This window comes from Canis aureus, chromosome 1 (genome assembly GCF_053574225.1).
Source record: "Canis aureus isolate CA01 chromosome 1, VMU_Caureus_v.1.0, whole genome shotgun sequence".
NCBI lineage: Eukaryota > Metazoa > Chordata > Mammalia > Carnivora > Canidae > Canis > Canis aureus.
In genome coordinates this window covers 118,888,607-118,916,355 of record NC_135611.1, presented here as the reverse complement: position 1 = coordinate 118,916,355, position 27,749 = coordinate 118,888,607, and the positions used below count along the sequence as shown (strand labels likewise).

The following is a 27,749-nucleotide window of genomic DNA, read 5'->3' as shown; positions in this document are numbered from 1 at the left end:
TTCTCTAAAACACAAGAGATGATATAATTAGATTATCTCGAATTTATTTGTTTACTTCATCCCATGTTATATACAGAATAGTCTCAGATTAATGGCACTAATACTACCAACAACCTAATTACTGAGAACAGTTTTTAAAAACTTGCATTAAAAGTTTATTAACGGGTGCCTGGGTGGCTCAGTTGGTTAAGCGACTGCCTTCAGCTCAGGTCATGATCCTGGGGTCCTAAGATCTAGTCCCACATCAGGCTCCCTGCCCAGCAGGGAGTCTGCTTCTCCCTCTCATCCTTCCCCCTCTCGTGTTCTCTCTCTCTCTCTCTAAGAAATAAGTAAACTATATTTTAAAAAGTTTTATCAAAACTGGTTTTAGGGTGATGGGTGATGAGCATTAAGAAGGGCACTTGTACAAAAATAAATAAATAAAAATTAAAAATAAATAAAAAAATAAAGAAGGGCACTTGTGATGAGCACCGGGTGTTTCACGTAAGTGATGAATCACTGAATTCTGCTCCTAAAACTAATGTTGCCCTATATGTCGGCTAACTAGAGTTTGAATAAAAATTGAAACAAACAACAAAAAAACTGGTTTTATTAAAACCTAGTGCGTGTATTTTCATGCACTTAATTTCCACATTTGCTTCAGTACCCCTAAAAGAGGCTCACGTTTATTTTTTCCTTTATGCCTTAATTCCATTGTCTGTGTAAAAAGGGGAATATTGTTAAAATATTAAGATATCATTTTTATTTCCTGTGGCCATCTTCCACCAAATACGCAAAACCAAGATTCAGTGTAACAGGCAAGGAATCGGTGGCATGGCCAAAAACAGATGGGTCCCTATTCAGCTTTCCATCTCAAAACTGGCTTTTTGGAGGCCACAGAAAGACCAACACCCTGAAGGCTGAGTTTTCTTTCTTTTTTTTTTTTAAGATTTTATTCGTTTATTTGAGAGAGAGAAGGAGTAGAGAAAAGGGGTAGAGGGAGAAGCAGGCTCCCCGCTGAGCAGGGAGCCTGATGTGGGATTGTTCCCAGAACCCCGGGATCATGACCTGAATCAAAGGCAGATGCTTAACTGACTGAGCCACCCAGGTGCCCTCTTTTTTTTTTTTTTTTTAAGATTTTAAAAATTTGCTTATTTGAGAGAGAGGAGAAGAGCAGAGGGAGAAGGACAAGTAAGTTCCATGCTGAGCTCAATCCCAAGACCCTGAGATCATAACCTGAGCAGAAATCAAGAGACAGACCAACCCACTGAGCCACCCAGGCACCCCTTAAGTCTGAGTTTTGTAGAGAGCACCCAAACGGTGGCAGCCTGGACAGGAAAGGGTGCGTAGGAGAGACAATCAGAGGGACCCATCTTCATCTGGGCTCCTACAAAAGCAGATCTTGTGCCCAGGTGACCACAGGTGGTAGATGTGCAGAGACCGGAGGAATGAAATGGATGGTCAATTCGGGGAGTATGGGGAGGTCAGCTGCCACCTCAGACGTGGGTGGCTCGAGCCCATGGGACCACCAGAGGCGCTTGAAGAGAGATGCTGGGAACCACCATCCGTGTCCCCACCCCCACTGCCTTTACCCCCAGCCCCTGTCTCCACACCGGTTAAGGGTTTCCCCAGAGACACCACGGCCCCCCGCGCTCCCAGGATGCTCGGGAGCCACTTTTTTCAGTGTCCCTGAATCAACAATGCTACAACCGAATCTCTGCAGCTTATTGGCAGTTTTTAATATCCTTCCATCCTTTAACATCCGCTTCGACCAGGGTAGTGGTCCTACAATACGGTCTGTCTGTCTTGCCATTTAGTCCAATATAATGAAAGTGTTGTCTCCCCTGACTCGAAGTCCTGAAGACCCGCAGCCAGGCCCGAGCTGTCTCTACACCCCCAGGACGTGGCACAGAGAACCCCTCGATGCATGTTAGTCAAACTGCAACGTAGTTTAATCCCTCCAGTTTTAGAAGTTTCTGGAGCATGGTTATCTTTTGGCAACGGCCTAGTTGAGGTGTCAATCCCAGGCCTGGGTGACAGGGTCCTCGGCTCGCTTCACCATTGCACTACATCAATGCAGGGTTTGGGGCCTGGGGTCAGGGAGGCTCATGCCAGGCTCTGCATGTCAATTGACAAGTGCTGGCATCTCGTGGGTGCCTTGTGGGTGCTAGGCATCACTCTGCGTCTTGTACACAGGTGAGAAAATTGAGGAAGTGAAACTTTCTCATGGTCCCACAGTTAGGAAGCGGTGGTTTCATTCCCAGCCTATAAAGTATCCTTGGCTGTTTCTGCTCTGAGGGCTGAAAGACATACTTGCCAAAGCACCCTGTGCTTCTCTTTGGTAACCATCTTGGTTCTTCCCTCAACTTTCTAGGATTTCTCAAACTTCCATTTCCACAACAGACCCTGTCTTCTTTCTGAGAAATCAGAGCCATAAAATAGTAACTATGGTTCTTTTTTTTTTTTAATGATTTTATTTATTCATGAGAGACACAGAGAGAGAGGCAGAGAGAGAAGCAGGCTCCCTGAGGGAGCCCAATGCAGGACTCGATCTCAGGACCTCGGGGTCATACCCTGGGCCCAAGGCAGATGCTCAACCACTGAGCCACCCAGGTGCCCCAATAACTATGGTTCTTGCTAACTGGGTCATGTGTCACTCCTCCTGTCCCCTCAAAGGATGGTTCCTCTCAGGTGGGTACAGGAGCTGAGCTTTTCTTGGGTGCTAACAGCTGCTTCCGAGCACTGACACTGTGCAAGCCACTCTGTGCTCGAGGACCTTGGAAAGAAGCCCTAAACCCATGAACACACAAATACCACGAGACCAGCAGAATTCAGAGATGGGGGAGAGCACTGTGGAATGATCTGGATAACATTCAGACAGACGGAAAAGAGAGGAGACAGCATTCAGGCAGGAAGTCCAACTTCACAAAAGCCACAGAAATGGGAACACAGCTGTTGTCCTTCTGATTTGAAGCTTGGTGACTCCTTCAGGGGAGGGGAGAGGAACTGCTGGCCGAGACCGCCACTAACACTTGGGAGAAAACTTGACAGTAGTTTAGATCAGGGTTGGCAAACTCAGGCTGTTTTTGTGAATGTGGTTTTGTTGGACAGCCACGCGCATTTACAGTAGCCCATGGTTGCTTTTCCCCCACAAGTGCTGAGCTGAATGGTGTGTCTGAGACCAGATGGCCCACAAAGCCTAAACTATTTACTGTCTGGCTCTTTAAAGAACAAGTTTGCAGACCCCTGGTCCACCTGCCACAGGAAAAGCTAGCAAAGCCAACTGAAGAGCACTGCAGGTGTACTATACTCAAAAACACATAAAATTTTACAGAAATCCGAGACACCCAAGTTCACCACATTCTCATAAAAGACTATCAAAGAGGCGTCTGGGTGGCTCAGTCGGTTAAGCATCTGCCTTCGACTCAGCTCATGATCTCCAGGTCCTGGGATCGAGCCCCATGTTGGGCCCCATGCTCAGCACAGAGTCTGCTTCTCCCTCTCCCTCTGCCCTCCCTCTGCTCATGCTTTCTCTCTCTCTCAAATAAGTAAATAAAATCTTTTTTTTTTTAAAAAAGGTTATCAAAGAAGATAATCCGCAAAACCTGATATTACAGATTCAAATATGACAGCTCCCCACAGGTTTCAAAAGATCCTAGAGCACACGCTAATCTGAACAAACCCATAGTTGTGGGTCTGAGGTGCCCAACGGATCTGGGATAATCAAATTCTCTCATTCATTCATCACAATAAATATAAAAATTCAGAGGTCACCTGTTGCTATTTACTAAGCATCTGTTGAATAAAAGAAAACAGGGGCACCTGGCAGGCTTGGTTGATAGAACACGGGACTCTTAGGCAGCCCGGGTGGCTCAGCGGTTTAGTGCCTGCCTTTAGCTCAGGACCTGATCCTGGAGTCCCGAGATCGAGTCCTGAGTTTGGCTCCCTGCATGGAGCCTGCTTCTCCCTCTGCCTATGTCTCTGCCTCTCTCTCTCTCTCTCTCTCTCTCTCTCTGTCTCTCATGAATAAATAATCTTAAAATAAAAAAAAAAAAAGAACATGCGACTCTTGATCTCAGGGTTGTGAGTTGGAGCCCCATGCTGGGTTTGGAGCCCACTTCAAATAAAATAATTGATAAATAAAGGAAACATACATGATCCATAGATGTGAAGTAACTGTAAAAATCCAGTTTAAAAACACGTTTTATAGAGATAACAATTAAATCAAAATGCACTAAAACCAAGCTCATCTTACCCAAAGTGTCACTGAACAAGAAAAGTCCCCCACTTCCTGAAATGATGATTAAAGGAGAACGTGGGTGTCTGTGTGCGCTTAAGGATTTATAAGAGTGGGGGAAGGCATGGTGGGCATGGGTATGAAGACACAGTGGAAAAAGCCCTGCCCTAAGAAGACCCAGCCTTAGTCAGAACTCCGCCAGGAACGAGCCGTGTGACCGAGCTCAGGGCACAGAAGCACCCTGGAAGCTCAGCTTCTCCACTAAAGGAATCCCGCCAGGTGCTCTCTCTCTAGGGCTTCCCCCACTTTGCGACTCAGGAAAATGAACAATCTTAGAATATATTTCAGAGCAAGGGAAAATGGATTAATTGAATGAACATAAACAAAGGAAATCTTTCCACAGCCTTCTGGTATTTTCTGGCAACAGGATTTAAACAGACTCTCTATACTTGAAAGAATAAAATGACTTCACGTCTGACCTAATATTATCTAGACTTCCAAGAACCTTAATGTGGCAGGACCCTCCCAGATCAGAAAGAGAACTGTAGAGAGAGCAAGGAATAAACACAGAGGTCCCCGGAGAAGAGTAACATGGTTAAGAAACAGCCTGTGGCCTCAAGCAGCTGTATGCTCATCCGCTAACGGTGCTCGCTTTCAAGAGTATGGCACGAAGCAAGGAAACTGCACGCCTACATTCCCTCCTCAGTGCTCATCAGCAGCAGTAATGAAGGCTGCCCTCCAGGGAAAATTAGAATGAGGTTTGGGAAATGGCACCAAGCACATAATAAAAGAATAGGAAACATGTTATGGGAAAGCTCGATGTTACCAAAGGAGCAAAGATAATAAAAGGAGGATGAGAGAGTAGACTGTTTCTTCCATAACTGTCTCCTAACCGAGGAAAACATTCAGGATGCACAGATTCCAAAGACTAATATAAACTAGAAGCCAGGGGCCGGGCGTGTGGTGTGAGGAGGGCAATGGACCCAGGGGCATTTGGAAATAGAAAGCTGGGGAGCGAGTGTATAGGGGCTTAGGAAGTCAGAGCCAGGGATTGCCAGATAGAAGGGTCTGGAGCTCAGAGATTTGGATGGGAATGCTGCTGGGTAAGTGGTCTGCATCTAAGTGGGAGTGTGATGTCACCAGGAGGGGGTCCAGGTGCGGGGCAGGGGCGTGCTGGGGCAGCCATGGGAAGGAGTGCACAGAGGAGGTAAATGCTGCTGAGAACCAACACAGAGAGGCCAGAATTAATGACAGGGATCGTCTGCGGCCAGAGCAAGAGCTGATCCAGTGCCAGACAGGCCTGGCTGGGCAGAGAGGGGAGGCAGGAAAGAAGACATGGAACAATTTATAGGGACAAACTCCTTCCAGAATGGGATTGTGAAAAAGAAGGAGTAGGCTTCTTTAAAAATCTAGACAGGCCCAGGAGCTGGTTAAACAATAAAGGAAGGATTCAGCTTAAAGGAAAAAGTAAAATATACAACAACAACAAAAAAAAAAAAAAAAAAGGAAGGAAAGAAAGAAAGAAAGAAGAAAAGGGAAAAAAAAGAAAAAGGTAGAAAAGACAAGACAAGACTGGATGTCTGGGGGCTCAGTGGTTGAGCATCTGCCTTCTGCTCAGCGCGTGATCCTGGAGTCTTGGGATCAAGTGCCGCATCACACTCGCCGCAGCAAACCTGCTCCTCCCTCTGCCTGTGTCTCTGCCTCTCTCTCTATGTCTCTCATAAATAAATTTTTAAAATCTTAAAAAAAAAAAAAGATGGTTTGTGGTAGTATTTTTCCAGTGGTAAAGATCCACCAGTGTGTTGATACTCGAATTTATTGGCCAGTATTTTGAAAATTAAATGGACTGGATAGAATAAAACAACAAAATAGAAAATATGAGAATGTCCCGAAACCCATGAGGTAAGTGTATGCACGTGTGTGTGCGAGCAGGCTGGGAATCAAGGTCAACTGTGTGTCTGAGTCAAAAAGCGTGGAAGCCACTGGTGTAGAGGACAAGGCTGGAGAGATGGCGGGGTGGGTGGCATCCAGGCGGCGGAGTGTCACGGAGAGAGCAGCAGCCCCTCTTGTGCAGGGAACAAAGGAGGGGAGGACGGAGTGTTCCCCTAAGTGAGGACTCAGAGACTGACCTGCTTCCGTGTCCCCATCTCCTTGGCTCCCTCCCTCGTGGAGCCCCCCACCTTGGCTTGGCCATGAGGCCAGAAGTGAGGAAGGAAATAGAACACAGAGGGGAGAGTCAAATGCCAGCTCTTTCTGTCTCCAAGCAATTTCTGGGCGGGAGGATGGGAAGTTGGGTGGGTGGAGGGGGGACTAGAAGACGAAGAAAGAGCAGAACAAGGCATGGCCTTGTCAAGGTCCCAGTCAAGGACCAACTGTGTTGAGGCAGCTTAACAGGAAGGACAGGCGAGGCCCCCAGAATGCAAGGAGTAAGGAGGTCAGCAGGCCCCCACAGTGATGAGGCCCAGGTGCCGTGGCTGAGGAGGGGAAAGGGAGGTCAGAGAACCATGGGGTCAAGGTGCTGGCCCGGGGAACTCCAGGTTGCCTGCAGGGCTCAGTGGAGAGAGGGGCTGTGGCCGCATGCCCCTGGACAATAGCATCGCTGCCCCTTGCTGCGTCCAAGGGGACGGCCCCCCAGGAGTACGGAGGCAGGGGCCCATCTGGGGCTCTGACCCGCTCTTGGACAGCTTTTCACATCATGCTCCTGTTTTTAGACAGTTGGATTTTTGTCATATAAGATGGGATGCTGTTGGGTTTCTCCCCTGTCGGTTTAGGACACAGCTTTCTTCTGTCTGCTACGTTACCTCTCATCCATGTGCCTTCCAGCTCCCCCAGTGTTGCATCCTCTTGATTGTTTTGTTTGTTGTTGTTGGTGTTTGTTGATTTGTTTTGGTCCTAGAGTATTTTTCTCTTAAAAAAAATCATTTTACTGGGACACCTGGGTGACTCAGTGGTTGAGCATCTGCCTTTGGCTCAGGGCATGATCCCCGGGTCCTGGGATCAAATCCCATATGGGGCTCCCTGCAGGGAGCCTGCTTCTCCCTCTGCCTTTGTCTCTGCCTCTCACCGGGTGTCTCATGAATAAATAAATAAAATCTAAAAAAAAAAAAAAAAAAAGGAAAAATCATTTTACTGTTGTTTTGGTAGGATTTCAGGACAAGTAGATGCACATCTTGAATCCACTATCCTTTCCCGTGATTGAATTTTTAGAATTATAAATAATAATTAATAATAATATATTTATTTCTACACACAGAAACATGTGCTGCCCCACAGTGTGTGGACAGGATGGCCCAGCCTCTGCCCCAGGGTAGGCTGATGGAGTTGGCCAGGAGGTGTCCAGTCATGCAGGCAATTTGCCCAGAGCCAAGCACATCCTACCGGCCAGTTCCCCTATCAAGGTCTGTATCTCTCAAAGAAAGTTATCACCCCACTGGGATGAAAATTGCCAAACTGTTCTATGAACATCATGGCAGGTAAAATCCTCGCCCATTAAATAAAACATTTGGAAACATCCTTTCCCTGTGATGCACAGATAAGGGAGCCAAATAAAGGATTTAAGAAGAAAATATACTTCCTTTGTGATTACACAAAATACTCTCTAGTGAATCCTCCCTAAAGCTCCGATGGCCGTGAGACACAAGCGAAAAGAGTAGTTTCAGATGTCGGACCACGCCATTCAGAAACCAGAAGTGTAATAAGAGCTAATCACAGAGTTCAGGGACTTCAGAGGTAGAAGGCAGCTAGCTAGTAGCCCTGTGGACTCAAAATCCGTATATTGAAATCCTAATTCCTGAGGTGATGGTGTTAGGATATGGGGCCTTTGGGAGGAATTAGGTCAAAGAGACCCCAGAGAAATCCCTATCTTTTACACCACATGAGGACACAGTGAGAGGATGCCATCTATGAAGTGGGACGCAGGCCCTCACGAGGCACCGTTGGCATTGATCTTGGACTTCCTTGCCTCTAGAACTGAGAAATAAATGCTTCCTGCATAAGCCACCCAGTCCCTGGTGTTTTTGTTAGCTGTTCTGGTGCTTTCTAGATCACACTTTATTTTTTTATCCTGTCATTTACTCATTAAGATAATGAGGAAATAAAAATCTATCAATAGATATTGAAATCTTTCAATAAAAATCTATCAATGTCCACAATGTCTTAATAAGGATAGCAACATTAAATGAGCACCTACTATCTGCCTAGCATTGTTACTGCTAGGCAAAGGTGGACCCAGCCTCTGAAATGAAGGAGACCTGATAACTAGAATATGAAGGACTCCAATAGATGTTAAGGTCTCCCAAGAAAATAGGGAATGGCATGTCTCACCCCGGGCATATGCACTGAATTTTGAATCCATTACACTTCTCACACATGGCAATGTGGATTCTGTTCCTGCAACCCACCCAAATTGTGCAGCTAAGATCATCAGTGAGCTCCATGTCTGCTAAAGCCAACAGATGCTCAGCTCTATTTAGCTTCCATGACCCCACAATCTCCTGCTTTTCTGCCTGTTACTTTGACCACATCCAAAAGTCATCCTTGATTCTTCTCTCATCTCTTTGATTTTTTTTCTCCCCGCCAAACATGTAATCTATCAACAAGTTCTATCAATTCTACTGTCAAAGAATTGTACGTCCATCAGCTTCTCTTCTGTACCTCTGCTAACACGGTGCCATACATCACCATTTATCTGTTACCTGGATTAGTGAAACAGTCTCTTCTCTTGTCTCTCTGCTTCCATACCAGCCTCTGACAATTCAGTCTCCACAAAGCAGTCAAAGTGATCTTTAAAAACAACTCACAAATCTAATTATGGCATTCCCTTTAGTAAAATGGCTTCATGTTCTTGCAGGATAAAACTCCAACATAATGTCTGATGTTTATTCCTCTCACTGACTCTTCTCAGCCACCCACACCTTTACTGCCTGTGTCCCAGCCTCACTGGCTTCCTTGACTCCTTGCTCACGCTCCTTCCCACCCTGGGCCTTGGCACTCTGCTCATTCAGCTACGAGAGCTCTTCTCCCAGCCTTGTGCACAGCTTCTCATCCTTTATGTTACGATCCAACTGGCACTTCTTTAATGAAGTGCTCCCTGAGTCCCCAGTTTAAATTCAAATTTCCTTTGTTTTTTTTTTGTTTTTGTTTTTTTTTTATTCATTTGAGAGAGACAGAGACAGAGAGAGCACAATCAGGCGGACAGGCAAAGGGAGAGGGAGAAGCAGACTCCCCACTGAGCAGGGAGCCCCACATAGGAGATCATGACCTGAGCCAAAAGCAGATGCCCAACCATCCAAGCCACCTAGGCTTTCTTTTAATATTCTGTCTAAATCCCGGTGTTCTATTTTCATGACTATTTGTTTAATATGAGCTGCCACCACTAGATTCGAAGATAGATCTAAGAGGTCCTGGCACATAACTGTTTTATACCCAAGCTAACTGTCTCTTTGCTTCACAGAGTCAAATTCAGCAAATGTTTGCTGGATGAATGACCCAAATAGTCTAAGGGTCTAAAAAAGGAAAATTTAAAGAGTGATAATAGTTGACTTTAAGCCTATTCAACAAATGTGGTAACAAGTATTCTCCATTCTCCATATTCACAGAGAAAATAAGTTTACAATACATCATTCTCAATCCACCTTAGGTACAATGGTTGATTTGTACCTGAAAGTAGGGTTGATTTTGGAAAGTGCAGGTTCTTAGGAAGGTGTGTGACATTATTCTCTTGAGAATCACTGAAGTATAAACTGCCACCTTTCCTAGATGACTAATCTAAATCTCCATGCTTGCCTTGAAGCTGTATTCTAGAAACCCTGTCTACTTCTTCTTTCTCTACTCTCTACTGTTCTATCTCCTTGCTCTTATTCATAATAAAATTCTTAGAGTTATCTATTCTCACTGTCTTCCAGTTTTCTTCTCCCACTCTTTTCATTTTATTTGTACACAATCTCAACTTAAAATAGGAAGAACTTATTTTCCTTAAACCATTGTTAAGGAGCTGCCAATATGATGCTTCATTACACTGGAATACTTTAGGGCACATCACCTGCAAATAAGCACATTCTCATATGAAACCATAGCAAAAACATCAAAATAAGGAAATTCACACCTCCTACCTCACTGGAAATACCTAAGACATGACCTAAGTCACTAAAACTCTGAAGTGTGTACTACATTCCTGAATGAAAGGCTACCCAAAATGTCACTGCCATGACATACCCGCCACAGATGCAAATGAAGAAATTAGAGCCACCTACTATGGGAGTGAAATTAATAATGTTATAGTTATGCATTATAAAACAATCACCTTCACCAGAGGCCAAAGTTAAAATAATAATAAATAAACAAAAAATAAAATAATAATAAACACTAATCAGGTTCTTAGTTTTATTAATTTTTTAACGTGATTATCATCATTTAGAAACCTCCACACATGGGTGCTAATTCATAAATTAAAATTTTTTTCATAAATTAAAATTAAAAATAAAAGGGCTTTCTGTTTAAAGTATTTTTCTAATTGTTTAACAAAATGAACACTCAAAATATTTCATCTTTAAAATCTCTGCCAAAAAATAAAAATAAATTAAATTAAATCCCTGCTAAGGCTGCAATAGGGTTTCAACTCAACTTAACTGAACAACACTGAGAATTAGGGCAAAAGGGCTTGTTAAATGAACTAAGACAGAGGCTGAAATACAAACATCTTTGTGAAGTGTTCATATTCTATCAGCCAAACTAAACCGTAGCAAATCATCACATGTCTAAAAAATGTAGAGAAAACTGTGAGCTGCTCATTTGATATCGATTTGACCTTCTGTTCCTTTAATGACCTGATCTAAAATGACCTGGCAGACTCAGCATCACCGCCGGCTCAGTGTCAGCAAAGGGACCCACTCTGTCCATCACTGACACGATGCAAACTCTCAGCTGCCATTCACCAGCAGGGGGCACTGCACTGGGGTCTTTCTGTAGGCAAAACTGCTCAAAAGCTGAAGACTAAAAACCATGTTTTTCAGGAGGCTGATAAATATGTGTTGCCATCCCAGACAAATAAATTGCCACACAATCGATAGGGCATCTCCACAAGGGTTTCAGTAGCAATATCCACATAGGGTGTCCTGAGGCCCAGAGTCTATCTTAGAATGACAAATAAAATGGCATTGTGGGCAATTCTTAAATACCAAGTCTTTCTGGAATCCTTTCATTGAGCAGGAATATTATAAAAGGCAGTGTACCAAACTCCTTCTCATTAAGATTGCTACAGTTCATAGGTTATTGGGCTTAAATCATTTTCTAAGCAGATTCAGCTATAAGCCAGGAAAGGGCCCTAATATGTAAGAAAATGGTCCCACTATCAGTATTTAACATAAATTCAACCAAATTAACCTGGGTTATATGTCACATTTATTATTACTAAAATAGAATTATTAGGCTTAGGGAAACTGGTAAGTATTGAAATAGAAACATTACTATCTGTTTTGTATTAGCAAAAGTGTTCTGCAAGAGTAATTTCTAAACCTTAAAATTTATAAACAGAAACTTTAAAAACTACCTCAAATGGCCTGTCGTGATCTAGTGATACCTTTTCATAAATGTGAGGGCCTGAGCAGAAAACTAGTTTTAAGTGATAACTTCTGCAAAACACTCTGTGAAGAAATTAAATAGAATGAAATCTTTTCCCCAAACACAAACTTATAAATGGGAAAAGCACTTTGTAATTTTTTTTTATTTGGTACCTTCTCAGGAAAAAATGTGTTAACATGCTCTCCAAATGTGCATATATTTATAAATTATTCATAATATTGTACTGATATCGCATGTATATTATAAAAAATAAAAATAAAAATTGGTAAAAGGTAGCATAAAAAGAATAAAAATATAAGCTCTAAGATTTTTCTCCCATATCCCAAATGATCACCATTTCTTGGACTTTCCCTGGCATATATATTCCTTACTCTAATCTTGGGGGAAATGGCCCATAAGTTAGGTATTTTCTGATCTATGAAAGACAAAATAAGAATTTTTACCTCATTTAAAATTTAAAAAAAAAATAGAATGGCTAACCCATAAAGCAGCATTTCATCAATTATTTCTTATCTATTGAATCACTCTCATCAGCACATTTTTCCCGATCTCAAAAAGCTTTTGACTTTACCTTCTGGTTAATTCCCTATTTTTCTTTCCCTTTACAGTGAAACGCCTAATTAAGACTTGTGTTGGACACACTCGAAGGTGACCTCCCCAATAATCCCACCGTCTGGTATCATACTCTTGAACAGTCCCTCCCTGTGATGGGAGCAGACATGTGATTTGCTTCTAATCAACATTATATGATAAAAGGTGATGGGATATCACTCCATGATTCCATTATATGATGTAAGACTCCATCTTGCTATCAAACTCACCTAACAGACTGTCTCTCCCTAACTGACAGTGAAGGAATAAGCAGCCATGATGGGAGACCCATAGGGCTTTCTTGCCAAGAAGCTGAAGGCAGCCTCAAGGGCCTGAGGGCAGTCGACAGCCTGCAGGAAGCTGGAACCCTCAGTCCTACAACCACAAGGAAATGAGTTCTGCCAACAACCTGAGTGAACTCAGAAGCAGATTCTTCCCTGGATGAGCTTCCAGGTAAGAACACAGTCCAGCCAATTCCCTGATTGCAACCCTGTGAGACCCAGCTAATCTGTGCCCAGATTCTTATGAGAGAACAAGCGTGTTTTCTTTCAAGTCACTAAATTTGTGGTAGTTTGGTTCTCTGGGCTCAGACCCAGTTTGCAGCAACATGGCTAAATGCATCAAGAATGTTGGCATCATTGGTAAATATGGGACCCGTTACGGTGCCTCCCTCAGGAAAATGGTGAGGAAGATTGAAATAAGCCAGCATGCCAAGGATACTTGCTCCTTCTGGGGCAAAATTGAGATGAAAACATGGCATTGTGGTTCCTGCATGAAAACAGTAGCAGGTGGTGCCTGGGCCTGTGACACCATTACTGCCTTCACACTCAAGTCAGCCATCAGAAGGAGACTGAAGGAATTGAAAGACCAGTAGAAGCCCCACCATTTGAGACATTGCAGGCCTATAATAAATAGGTTAATTTATGCAACAAAAAGATAATAATAATTAAAAATAAATCTGTGGTAATGTGTTATACGGTTGTGTGCAGGGGTCCCTAAGACCACCTCCAGGTCCAATAATTTGCTAGAAGGACTCATGTAATTTAGCAAAGCCATTATAATCAAGGAACTCCCAACATTTGCCTGGCTGTATTTCAGAACAGCTATGAACCAGTGGCTCTTTGTCCCTCTCCTTCCCCCTTCGTTTAGCTTATTACAGCTAAAGGATACAGATTAAAATCGGCAGCAGAAAAAGATGCGTAAAGCAGAGTGCAAGACACACCAGGCGTAGGCTTCCAGTTGTCCTCTCCAGTGGAGTCCTGTGGACAGCACTTAATTCTCCAGCCATGGTATGTGACAGCTCATACAGAGTATTACCTAGGCTTGGTACCCAAGATTTTTATAGGAAGTTCGTTCCATAGGCCCAGCTGACTCCCTGCATGACTGACATTCAATATCCAGCCTTCCCAGACAGCAGGCACATCCCATGTAGCCCCCACCATAAACCATAGTGTTAGCATAAACTATCTGGTATGGCCTAAAGTTTTAGGTAAACACTCTTAACAGGCAGGCTACTCAAAAGGAGTAGAAGTTACTTCCCAGGAGCCAGGCAAGGACCAGACCTTTCTTTGGAACGTGCAAGGTTTAGACAACCTAGATCTGCTGAGTTAATCCTTTATTCCACAGCAGCGATAGATAACTAATAAAGGTTTTGTTATCTGGAACTAGGATGCTACTGTAACGAATAGCAAAAACACAGTGGTAGCGGGCAGAGGCTAAAAGAATTTTGACAAGTATCATAGAGAAAGCCCAAACTGCTTTCAACAGACTGCTGGGAGAAATTTGGACTTGGAGGGTACCACCAGTCAAAGCTCAGAAGGAAATGAGGAACATGTTATTGGAAAAGGAAGGAAGGGGATCCTTGTTATATAGTGGCAGAGAGCTTAGTTACCGGGTCTCCTGCAGTTAAATGAAAAACTGAACTTGTAAATAATGAACTTGGTTATCCAGACCAGAAAATTTCCAAGCAAAGTACTAAAGGCCCTGCCTGGGTTTTTTTGTTTTGTTTTGTTTTGTTTCTTGCTGCTTATAGGAAACTGTGAGAGGAAAGAGATAAGAGAAAAATTGTTAAATAAAAAGGAACCAGAACTAGATGATTTTTTAAATTCTTAGCCTTCCCAAATAGCAAATACTACTTAAATGGCCTCCAAGCACTGTGGGGAAAGCATGCCCTATAGAAACAGCTGGGGATGTGACTGTGCAACCTTTTCCTTAAATCTCAGAAAGAGCAAAAAAGTCAAGAGTATTCAATCACACAAAGGGCCCTTTCAAGAGATTAAGGGTGGGCCTCTCAGATCCTCTCAATCAAACCACAGACAGAGCCTGTAGGAGCTTAGGAAATTGTCTCCCAACCCTCTTGGCAGAAGCCCCAGGTAGAGAAGAGCTCATCTCAAAAAAGATCTGTGCATGTGCGGCTTTGTTATAGTGGAGCAAATCTAAGTAAAATCCATGCAAGGCCTAAAAGTTTGTTGAGAAAATTATTTCAGCAGAAACTAAGAGAACAGACCAAAAGGGACAGAGAGCACAAAATGAAAGGAAGCTCTAGGACCCCCAAAATTCTGTTGGCAGGAGGCAGGCTGATAAAACTCAGGTGCGACCCTTCGTGAAAGGGTTCAGATTCCAGAGATCAGAGCTCCAAAACATGAAGGAAAAATTGTTCCTTTACTCACACTTCTGATACCAAATGTATGAGGTTTTTTCCACACTGAGGACCAATTCTCCAACTCTCTGGACACTAACTGGATGTTCTACAATTCAATTCAGTTCTGATACTACCTTCCTGGAGTTAGTATCAGAGCCCATAAGTTAAGGGCTCAGTCCTACAAAACTGATCCACTTCAGATGCCAATTGCAAGTCCTGGGCCTGTGTTTCTTTTCTTTTCTTTTCTTTTCTTTTCTTTTCTTTTCTTTTCTTTTCTTTTCTTTTCTTTTCTTTTCTTTCTTTTCTTTTCTTTCTTTTCTTTTCTTTTCTTTCTTTTTTCTTTTTTTTCTTTTCCCTTTCTTTCCTTTCTTTCTTTTCTTTCTTTCTTTCTTTTTTAAGATTTTATTTATTTATTCATGAGAGACGCAGAGAGAGAGAGGCAGAGAGAGAGAGAGAGAGAGAGAGAAGCAGGCTCCATGCAGCGAGCCCGACACGGGACTCGATCCCAGGAATCCGGAATCACACCCTGAGCCAAAGGTAGAGGCTCAACCACTGAGCCACCCAGGCGTCCCATGGGCCTTCCAACTGACTTAGCTGCAGATCAGGGGTTCCCATAACCCCCTCCTTAGGCTTGATAATTTGCTGTAACAGCTCACAGAACTCAGAGAAACACTTGACTTACATTTACTGGTTTATTATAATAAGGACAATATAAAGGATACAAATATAAAGAAAACAGCCAAAGAGGTACATAAGGTGAGATCTGCATGGTTCCCAAGGATAGGAACTTCAGTCCCCATAGACTTTGGGCTATGCCACCTTCCTGACATGTGGATTCCCTCACCAAGGCTGAAGTTTTCTGAACCCCACTGTTTAGGGTTTTTATAGAGGCTCCACTATGTACGTATGTATGTAACTGATGAAATCACTGGCCGTTGGCAATAAACTTAACCTCCAGCCCTCCCTCCCTTCCCAGAGGTCAGGAAATGGGACAAAAAGTTCCAACCTTCTAATTATGCCTTGAGATTTCTCAGGAACAACCCTCACTCTGAAGCTATCTAGAAAAGGACCCCAGCCCCCAGTCATCTCATTAGCATCTCATGCCTTGAGTCAACAATCAGAAAAACCTAAAGCTCTCAGTTCTACATCCTCAAGAAAAGACACTCATCATTCCAGAGATTCTAAAGGCCTTAGAAGTTCATGTGTCACGAACCAAATATTAGAACAAAAGATATTCCTAGCACCCTTATCATTCAGGAAATAACAAGGTGTTAGGGGCTCTGTGCCAGAAACCAGGGGGCAGAGACAAAACACATATTTCTTTATGACATCACAACCACAGATAATTATCCCCAGGCCTTGAATCCTAATCAAGGAACTCCCAACATTTGCCTGGCTGTATTTCAGAACAGCTATGAACCAGTGGCTCTTTGTCCCTCTCCTTCCCCTTTCTTTTTGAATGGGAATGCCTGTGGCTCTTATCCTATACCTATTCTGCTGTTGTTTGTTGGGAGGGGGAAGAGGGATGGACAGGCCTAAAAATTGTCTTATTAGTTTTACAGATTGACAGACTGAGAGAACAGCCAGGAGCATCATCTCTACCTGGACCCAATATAGATGATGATGGCATTCTTTGACTTCTAGTAGATACTACATTGGGATGAGTCTCTTAGAGAGCTTAGGAAGGAGTGAATATATTTTTGCACATGGAAGGGATTAGATTGAGATGGACAGATGCTAAGCTATCTTCCCAAATCCCCTCCCCTTGGTAGTAACACCTTTGTTTAATCCCCCTCCTTGAGTATGAAGACCTCTGACTTGCTTTTAACCAACGGAATAGGATGAGGGTGACGGGACGTTACTCCCATTGTCGTGTTACATTATAAAAAACTCCATCTTGCTAGCAGGCACACTCTGGGAACTTTCTCCTTTGTTGGATGTGAGGAAACAAAAGGCCATGTTAGAAAATTCTAAGTGGCAAGAAACTGCAGCTAGCCTCTATGAGCTGAGGATGCCTTGAGTCAACAATCAGGAAAAAACTAAAGCTCTCAGTTCTACATCCCCAAGAAGCTAGATGTTGCCAAACACCACAAATGGGAAGTGGATTTTTCCCCAGTGGAACCTCCAGATGACAACCCCAGTCCTGGCCAACACCTTAACTGCAGCCTTGTGAGACCTGAAGCAGAGGGCTCAGCTAAGCCATGTCAGTTCTCCTCACCCAAAGAAACTTGAGATAATAAATGTGTGTTGTTTCAAGCCACTAAGTTTGGGGTAATATTGTTATGCAGGATTAGCAAACCAATACAATTTGTTTCTAATCACAATCTACGATTTATCCCTTGTTATTTTCTATTAAATTCCACTTTGCCTTAGAGAACACACGTCATTTGATTTTAATTCTTTTAACTTAATTAAGATTATTTTATGACACAAGGTATCATATTGGTCAATATTCCATATGTGCTTAGAAAGCATGTGTATTTTTTTTGTTGGTAGATGGAGTGTTCTATACACGTCAATTAGATTCAGGTGGTTGATGGTATTGATCAATTCTTCTACAACCTTGTAGAGTTTCTATTTGTTATATAAATTATTGAGAGAGAAATGTTGAAGTCTCTAACTATAACTGTGGATTTCTCCTTTCAGTTCAATAAGGTTTTTGCTTCATGTATTTCCAAGTTTTTTCCTTTTTTTTTTTTTTTTTAAGATTTCATTTATTTATTTGACAGAGACAGAGAGAGAGAGAACATGTATAAGCAGGGGGAGCAGGAAAGGGAGAGCAGGCTTCCCTCTAAGCAGGGAGCCTGATGCAGGGCTTGATCCCTGGACCCTGGGATCATGATCTGAGCTGAACAGAGACACTTAAGTGACTGAGCCACCCAGGCACCCTCATGTATTTCCAAGTTCTGTTATTAGGTGCATACACAGTTAGAATGGCTGTGTCTTCGTGGTGAATCATGTAATGTTCCTCATTATCCCTAGTAATTTACCTTCCTCTGAAGACAATTTGATATTAATATATATAGCCACTCCAGTCTTTTGATTAGTATTTGCATAGTCTATCTTTTTCTAGTATTTTATTTTTTAATTTACCTACACTGTTATATTTAGAGTGAGTTCTTGTAGAAAGCAGATAGTTGGCTCCTCTGATTTAGCCCAATTTGACAGTCTCATACTTTCAGTTAGTGTGTACAGATGGGTTACATTTATTTTTTTAAAGATTTTATTTATTTATTCATGAGACAGAGAGAGAGACATGGGGGGTGGGGGCCAGAGACACAGGCAGAGGGAAAAACAGGCTCCATGCAGGAAGCCCAACATGGGACTCTGATCCCGGGTCTCCAGGATCACACCCTGGGCTGAAGGTGGCGCTAAACCGCTGAGCCACCCAGGCTGCCTAATGGATTACATTTAATATAATTATTGATATGTTTGGATTTAGGTCTATGCCATTGTCTTTTAAATCAGGAGAAAAAACTGAGTCATAAAAATTACATTCATACTATCTTTTATATTCACCTATTTATCTTAACTAGAGACTTTATTTTAGCAGATGGATTTAAGTTACTGTCTAGTGTCCTTTCATGTCAGCCTAAAGGATTTCCTTCAGTATTTCTTCCAGAGCATGTCTGCTAGTGACAAATTCTCTGTTTTTGTTTATCTGGCAATGTCTCAGTTTCTGCTTTATCTTTGGTAGATAACTTTGCTGCATATAGAATTCTTGGATGACCATCTTTTTCTTTCAGCTCTTTGAATATAACATCTCACTACCTTCTGGCTTCCATGATTTCTGATGAGAAATTAACTTGTTAAGGATCTCTTGTACATGCTGCGACACTTCTCTTCCTGCTTTCAAGATCTCTTTGAAAGATGTCTTTGGACTGCAATTTGATTGCAACGTGTCTTTGATTATAATGTGTCTAGGTGTGAATTTCTTTGAGTTTATCTTATATGAGATTTGTTGAGCTCCTCAATGTGTAGATTAATGTTTTCCATCAAATTTGGGAAGTTTTATGCCATTATTTCTTTAGATATTACTTCTGTCCTATATATATATATAATATATATATATATATATATATATATACATATATATTGTATGTATGTATGTATATATATATATATGTGTGTGTGTGTGTGTGTGTGTGTGTGTATCTTCTCTTCCTCTAGGATTCCATTATGCATATGCTTTCTGGTGCTCCACAGGTCTCTGAGGCTCTGTTCATATTTATTCATCCTCTTTTCTTTCTGTTCACCAGACTAGATAATCTCAATTGACCTCTTTTTTTTGTTTGTTTGTTTTTTTGTTTTTTTTTTTCAATTGACCTCTTTAAGTTCAGAGTCTTCTGCTTCCTCATATGCACTGTTGATCCTGTCTAGTGAATTTTTCTTTCTTTCTTTCTTTTTTAAGATTTTATTTATTTGACAGAGAGAGAGACAGCACTCTAGGGAGCACACCAGCAGGGGGAGCAGCAGAGGAAGAGGGAGAAGGCAGCTCTCCATGGAGGAGGGAGCTCAATGTGAACCTCAATCTTAGGACACTGGGATCACAACCTGAGCCAAAGGCAAAGGCAGACGCTTAACCAACTGACCCACCCAGGCACCTCAATTTTTTAATTTTAGGTAGTGTGCTTTTCTACTCTAGAATTGCTATTTTGCACTTTTTAAGTAATTTCTGACCCTTTGTTGCTAATCTCTATTTTATGAGATAATTTTAATACTTTCCTTTAGTTCTTGGACATGGTCTTCCTTTCATTCTTTGAACTCTTTAAAATAATTGACTTCAAATCTTTGTATACTAAATCCAACATCTGAGGTTCCTCTAGACACTTTCTATTGGCTACTATATTTTTCCTATGAAGGGGCATACATTCTTATTTCTTTGAATGTTTCATAATTGTTTTTAGTTGGAAACTGAACATTTTGAATACTATAGTGTGACAACTCTGAATATCAGATTCCACTCTCCATCCCCAAGATTTGTTGGTGTTGCTGTTGCTTTGTTTAATGACTTTTCTAAACTATAAAATATATATTCATTTGTTGTATGTGAACACTGAAGCCTCTGCTAAGTTAACTTTGTGGTCAGCTCGTGACAGGACAGATTTCCTTAAATTCTTGAAGCCAGTAAGTTTCCTAGTCTTTGCTGAGGGACTCTTTATTCATGTTGAGGCACACCCTCAACACTCAGTGAGGCAATTTATGACTCTGCCTCAGCCTTAACTTCCTGCTTGCAAAGACCCTCAAAGTTAGCCAAAGATGAAAAGCACAGGACCTTCTCAGGTTTTTTCTGAGCATGTGCACATCCCTGGGCATGTGCATGGCCTTCTAGATTCCCAGGAATATGTTGGAGCTTTTCAAAGCCCCTATGAACATATAATTCCCTTGCTTTTCTTTGTATACCTCTGGCTTGCCTATTATTTGCCCCAATATTACTCACTGCCTTAAGCAGCTGAAATGTTAAAACAATTGCCATTGATTGTTTTCCACAAACATTCCCAGGGAAAAGGCTTTGTGGTGGGCTTCCAGTAAGGTCAAATAAAGACAGTCATGTGAGTGAGGTCTTACAAGGAACCACCAGATGAGTCAAATCTTGGGAATGGGGCTTTTGAAGAAGCTCCAACTACATCTGCCCCCTCCAGTGCCTGCCAGACTGGTGGTTCTCACCACAAAAGCAAGCTGTTAGTTGTCAAAGTTACCATGGAGTGAGGAAGGAGGAATGGAAATAAATCAACTTAAACCACAACACTCATTGTTTTTACTGAGATTCAGCCACTTTTCAAAAATAAATATTCTGCAAGCCTTCAGAGTTCTCAGAAAATTGATTCTGACAATTTTTGCCAACATTCTCCTTGCTTTAAGGGAGGAGAGGCTTTTGGGTGTCCTTACTCTGCCATTTTTGCTGACATCACCCTCTACCACTTCAAGATGAAAGACAGAAGCCTTATCCCCACATAAGACCCTTTACCCCCCCTCACTTCTGTTGTGACTGTCATACCATTGCATTTACATACAATGAAAACCCCACCAGGTCATGTTATCCTTTTTGTTTTCAGCCATCATACACATCTTAGATAACTTAATGTGGCATATTTATCCACATATTTTCCATTTATGTTGCTCTTTCTTATTCCCAAAATTCCAAGTTTCCCTCCAAAAGTTTCATCATTTTCCCTCTGCCTAAAGAACTTTTAACATTAATTTAAAGCAGGTCTGCTGGTGATACCTTCTCTTGGTTTTCCTTCACCTAAGAAAGTTTCTATTTTATCTTCATTTGTGAAGGGCATTTTCTCTGGATATGGAATTCTGGTTTGACAGTTCTTCCCATTCAGCACTTTAAAAATGTTTCCACTGCCTCCTGTCCTCCATGGTAGCTAATAAATCTCTCAAATCATGGTTCCCCTATAGACAATTGTTTTTTGTCTGGCTACTCTTAGGATTTTTCTTTCTCTTTCTCTTTTGCTTGTAGAAGTTTGATTTTGATGTGTCTGGCTATAAATCTCTTTGAGTTTTTCCATTTGGGGTTCACTTGGTTTGAATCTGTAATTTTATATCTTTTACCAAATTTGGGGAAATTTCAGCCATTACTTCTGTTCCTTAAACCAGAAAGAAAGGGCTTCTCTTTCAGATATTTCTGTCTGCGCCAGGATGCAGTTTTAAAGATCAAGTTATCTTTGGGTCCCAGCCAGTAGAAAAGGAGGGAAAAGAAAGAAAAAATAAAGCCACCACTTGGATAGTTGTATTTCATGTTCTGGTTTCCTTCCCCAATATGCCTGCTACAATTTACTTTTTAGAGTCCTGTGATATCTGCTTTATGCATTCTTCTCAGGGTTTTTAGCTACATTCAGAGGGAAAGTAAGGTGGAATGTGTTTATCCCATCTTCACTTAAATCAGAATCTTCAATTCTCTCTTAACACCCTGAAGTCAGGCTTTGCCTCCACTGCTCTGCTGAAAGTACAAATGTCAAAAATACAACTGAATTTTTTATTCTGACCTTGATCTTATAATCTTTCTAAATTCATGTATTGGTTCTAGTAATGTTTTTGTGGATTCCTTAGGATTTCCTATATGAACGATTATGTCATGTGAACATGAAAATAATTTTACTTTTTCTTCTTTAGATCTTCATGACATTTGTTTCTTTTTATTGTCTTTTTTACCTTTAACTCTACCTAAAGCCTCCAGCTCACTGATGGATAACAGTGAGAACAGACAATTCATCTTTTTCTCAATTTTAGGAGAAAACTTTTCAATAGTTTACCATTAGGTATAATGTTGTTCCTCTTTATGAGACTGTTAGAGTTACTTTCTAATCTTAATTTGTTGAGGTTTTTTGTTTGCCTGTTTGTTTCAGGAGTAGAATTTAGTGATTTATCACTTACGTATAACACCCAGGGCTCATCACACCATGTGCCCTCCTTAATACCCAACACCTATTTAGCCCATCCCTCACCCACCTCCCTCCACAACCCTCAATTTGTTCTCTATAGTGAAGAGTCTCTCATGGTTTGCCTCTCCCCCTCTCCTTCTCTCTTTTTTCCCTTCCCACATGTCCATCTGTTGTTTCCTAAATTCTACATATGAGTGAAATCACAAGATAGTTGTCTTTCTCGGACTTGTTTTGCTTAACATATAACTCTAGCTCCAACTCTGTCACTGCAAATGGCAAGATTTCATTCTTTTTAATGGCTGAGTAATATTCCAGTGTGTGTGTATGTGTGTGTGTGTGTGTGTGTGTGTGTGTATATATACACATATATCACATCTTTATCCATTATCAATTAATGGACATTTGAGCACTTTCCATAGTTTGGCTATTGTTGATGTTGCTATACACATTGGAGTACATGTGCCCCTTTTAAGCTGCATTTTTTTTTAATCATTTGGATAAGTATCTAGTAGTCCAATTGCTGGATCATAGGGTAGTTCTATCTTTAACTTTTTGAGGAATCTTCAGACTGTTTTGCAGAGTGTCTGCACTAGTCTCCATTCCCACCAACAGTGGAAGAGAGTTCTCCTTTCTCCACATCCTTGCCAACATCTATTTTTTCCTGTGTTGTTAATTTTAGCCATTCTGACAGGTGTGAAGTCATTTCTCATAGTGGCTTTGATCTGTATTTCCCTGATGATGAGTGATGTTGAGCATCTTTTCATGTCTGTTAGCCATCTGGATGTCTTCTTTGGAAAAATGTCTTTTCATGTCTTCTGCTCATTTCTTAACTGGATTATTTGGGTTTTAGGTGTTAAGTTTGATAAGTTTTTTATAGATTTTGGATACTAACCCTTTATCAGATGTGTCGCTTGCAAATATCTTCTCCCATTCCATAAGCTGCCTTTTCGTTTTGTTGTTTCCTTTGTTTTGCAAAAGGTTTTTATCTTAACGAAGTCCCAATACTTCATTTTTAACTTTTGTTTCCCTTGCCTTTGGAGATATATCTAATAAGTTGCTATGGCCAACATCAAAGAGGTTACTGCCTGTGTTCTCTTCTAGGATTTTGATGGATTCCTGTCTCACACTTAGGTCTTTTAACCATTTTGAGTTTATTTTTGTGTGTGGTGTAAGAAAGTAGTCCAGTTTCATTCTTTGGCATGTGGAGGTCCAGTTTTCCCAACCTATTGAAGAAACTATCTTTTTTCCATTGGATATTCTTTCATGCTTTGTCAAAGATTAGTTGACCATATGGTTGTGGGCCCATTTCTAGGTTTTCTATTCTGTTCCATTAATCTACGTATGTGTTTTTGTGCCAGCATCATACTGTCTTGACAACTATAACTTTGTAATATAGCTTGAAGTCCAGAATTATGATGCCTTCAAGTTTGTTTTGCTTTTTCAGGATTGCTTTGGCTATTCAGGATCTTTTGTGTTTCCATACAAAAATCTTGAATTAATTTAGAAATGGACCAAATGCTTTTTGGTGTCTATTGAGATTATCAAATGATTTTTCCTCTTTCTGTAAATCTGATGAAGCACATTGATTAATTTTCAAATGGTAAATAAACCTTGTACTCTTGGTATAAATTCTACTTGATCTGATGCATTTGAGTAAGTTCTCTTTTTTCCTCTGGTTCTTCTATTCCATTTAACCTCAATTCTTCTGATTTGCTTTTTCCACCCACATAATTGAGATCAAAATTTAGTGAGTTATGTAATGTACTAACATGACAAAAATCAAAGTCATAATTTATAAGAAGAAATCATATTTATGTTAAATATACAAGGATTGGTTATCATACTTTACAAGATATTAACAATCTCTTAAAGATATCTAAAAACTATACTCATTCTGCTACAGTCCAGAAAGTGGCAATAAACTGAGGGTTTTGAAATTGATTCTGAGAATGGTTACACCCAAAATACAAAATTATGAGCAATACTAACCCTAATAGTAAGGCAAGGTCTGACCTCAAACCCAGAATAAAACATTGGTATCAGAAAATTCTAGGTCATGATGCTACTGAAATTATTACAATTAATTAATAAACCAAAACTAAAATGAAATAGACTTAATGTAAGAGGGGGAAAAGGACAAAAACATGAAGACAAAAGATGCTTCCTTTACTTTAATTATGGGTATATGGCACTGAATCAGGCTTTTTAGTCCTAAAACACTGTAACATGATCACTTCCAAACAAAACAAAACACACAAAAATACTAATGTGAATTTTTATCATTCTAAAAATCCTATTGGCTTTCCCCTTTCCCTCATAAGAATCCTGAGAGCTTGCTGCTCCCTCATGTGACTTTGCACAGCCAATACCTCTAATATGAAGAAGAGCCAAGAATTTATCACTAGAGAATGAAATGAGTCATTCTATATAGAATGGGTCCTTAGAGGGTTCTTCTAAGCCCCAACCAAAAAGCACCAGAGATGGATGGGGTCCAAGCTGTAAAAACAGACAAAAGGAAGAGGAAAATAAGATATAAGTGTTGACAGCATGGTTTTGTAATTTCCCCATATCCTTGCTTAAAAAGGAGATTAAGTAGTATAGCAAAAGACAAAACTCATGGATGACATCATCAACAAAACAAGGCGACAAAGAATTCTCAACAATATAATACAGGTGGGCAGGGACAACCACTGGCAGAAGTAAGACCTACAAGAAAATGAAAGCAGGCCAGAAATAGAAAAAACCCAGATTCTAAGTGCTGGGCAAATGAGAGATTGACACCTAGTGGTCAGTTCTGAAAGGAGGGGCTCCCACTCAGGTGTGGATTTAGGCACAACAGGTGAAACTGGGAGGCGCCTCATGGTGAGAGGGAGGCCACTACAGGAAGGCCAAAAGGTGCTAGGCAGCTGACCATCAAGACTCTTAGGGGATCCCTGGGTGGCGCAGCGGTTTAGTGCCTGCTTTGGCCCAGGGCGCGATCCTGGACACCCAGGATCGAATCCCACGTCGGGCTTCCGGTGCATGGAGCCTGCTTCTCCCTCTGCCTATGTCTCTGCCTCTCTCTCTCTCTCTCTGTGACTATCATAAAAAAAAAAAAAAAAAAAAAAAGACTCTTAGGAGCACACAGTGGGCTTCCTTCCAGAAAGGCAGAGCCCAGACTGAGGATTGAGGAGAAACAGCTGGAAGTAGAGCCTAAGTCCATCCGGGCAGGACACCTGGGCATGAAAGAGAAAAAATACTAGAGGGGGAGGGGACAAGAAGAAGCAAATATCACAAAACAGTGAAGAGAAGAATGCACAAAACCCACTAAATAATTTGTGATAGAATCAGAAAGGAGAGGAAGACATTCTGGCCAACCCCCCCCCCCCTACAGACGAACTTCTTTCTAAAAATACAACTTCAGGGGTAACTCCGTGGCTCAGTCAGTTAAGCCACAGACTCTTGATTTTGGCACAGGTCATAATCTTGGGGTGGTGAGATAGAGCCCTCCATCAGCTCTGCACTCAGCAGAGTCTGCTTCTCTCCCTCTCCCTCCACCCCTCACCCAACACGTATATGTGCTCTCTTTCTTTCTCTCTTCCAGTAAATAAATCTTTAAATAGATAGATAAAAACACAACTTCAGCAACAGAAATGATGATAGTCAATCCTCCACCCAAAAATACGAAAAGAGAGAGAAAAATGGTTCCCATGACATATATTCAGAAAATAAATACTCCCCAGAATAATATAAGTACAAAGCAGATGAAAACAGTGAGCTCATATTTCCCAGTAAGTTAAATGAAATGAGGAAAATAGTAGAAGCTATGAAAGAACAACAGAAATGAGAAGATCAGAAATGAGATGGCTCAACATGAAGCATGTATGAAAGGAGCTGATAGAGCTCAGAAACAAATCTAAACAAAAGAAAAAAAAAACTCAGGAGTGAAGACTAAACCTGAAGGAATGATTAGGAACCACAGGAAGCATGGTAAGAGTCTAAACTTATGAAAATAAGGGAAAAGGGGGGAAACTAAAACAAATGCAGAAAGGAATAAAAAGCGTAAGAGAAAAAAGACATAGAAGACAAGCAAAAAAAAAAAAAAGTGCCAACATATGCATGAGAAGAGAATCAATGCAATGGAAGTGAAAAAATACTTGTAAAAAAAAATATTTTTATTTTAAAAATATTTTAAAAAGGAGATTTGAACCTTCATATTTATAAGACACACCAAATACCTGGGAAAATCAACCCAGAATGGTCAACACTGAGACATATTCTAGTTAAACAATGAAATTATAAAGAAGAGGGGGAAAGATTTTCAGCATTTAGGCAAAAAGATGGAATGACTTTTAAGAAAAGTAAATTAACTTGGCGCCAAACTTTTCAAGAGCAACCTTCAAAGCCAGAACATAAGAGTAGCATATTTCAGATCCTCCAGGAAAGATCCTGTTCACCAAAGATTATATCCTGAATACCTTTCAAGTATAAAGTCACAGACCAATTTCTTACAAGCATATGAGATATGAGATATCGGCTCTTCCATCTTCATCTTCCTCCTTCCCTTCCTGAACAATTCAGTGCTAACTCGGCCAGCAGGTAGAAGAAAACAAGGTAGTCACTTGCACAGGGGGCGGGGATGAGGGCAGGGAGCAGCCACAATGGCCTAAAGTGGGTTGAGGAAGGCATTCACAAAGGAGGGCACTTAGCAGAGCCTGAGTGGGAAGAGGAAAACATCGACACAAAGGAGGTATGCCATGGGGTATTGGGGCACAAGGGGGATAAAGCCTGACATAGAAACTCAGAATCCCAATGGGATGAAAAGAACAATCTGCTTGGAGTGCCAAAGCCCAAGCAGGGGAAGGGGGCATCAGTGTGAGTAGAGAGAAGGTGGGGAGGCATCCCAATGTAGGGAGTCAGAGGCCAAGTATGATGAATGGGGCACAGAGGGTAAACGCCTAAGTGGGGTGAGAGGCATCCACATGGGGCCATCCTGAAATGGGGAGTGAGACCCCAAGCAGAATAAGGATAGTGTCCATGCAAGGGGTGAATGTGGCAGCCAAGCTGGGGCATCTGTTACTTGCAGGAGAGTCGAACAAGTTACTACATTAAGGATAATAGGAACCGGTTTCTCACTGTTGAAGAAAAGGGATACAAACATGGAAAAGGAGTAAAATAGAATGAACTTTGTAATACTGAATTGGTCTATTCTGGAGAAAGTTCCATGTACACTTGAGAAGAATGTGTATTCAGTTGTGTTTGGATGTACAGTTCTGTAAATATCTATGAAATCCATCTGGTCCTGTGTATCATTTAAAGCTGTTTTGGAGATGTTGTGCTTAGAGATCTGTCA

At 41.3% G+C, this 27,749-nt stretch overlaps 2 long non-coding RNA genes and 1 pseudogene across 9 annotated transcripts in view; 2 read left to right on the top strand and 1 right to left on the bottom strand.

Moving 5' to 3' along the window:
- LOC144288108 (uncharacterized) overlaps positions 1 to 27,749 on the bottom strand; it is a 206,241-nt gene that overhangs the window by 66,496 nt on the left and 111,996 nt on the right. The window lies entirely within an intron of this gene.
- LOC144293505 (uncharacterized) lies at positions 12,407 to 17,297 on the top strand. Its single transcript, XR_013360763.1, has 3 exons — positions 12,407 to 12,838; positions 13,535 to 13,674; positions 16,581 to 17,297. It is a non-coding gene; the product is annotated as an uncharacterized LOC144293505 (long non-coding RNA).
- LOC144293386 (large ribosomal subunit protein eL43 pseudogene) lies at positions 12,832 to 13,259 on the top strand (annotated as a pseudogene).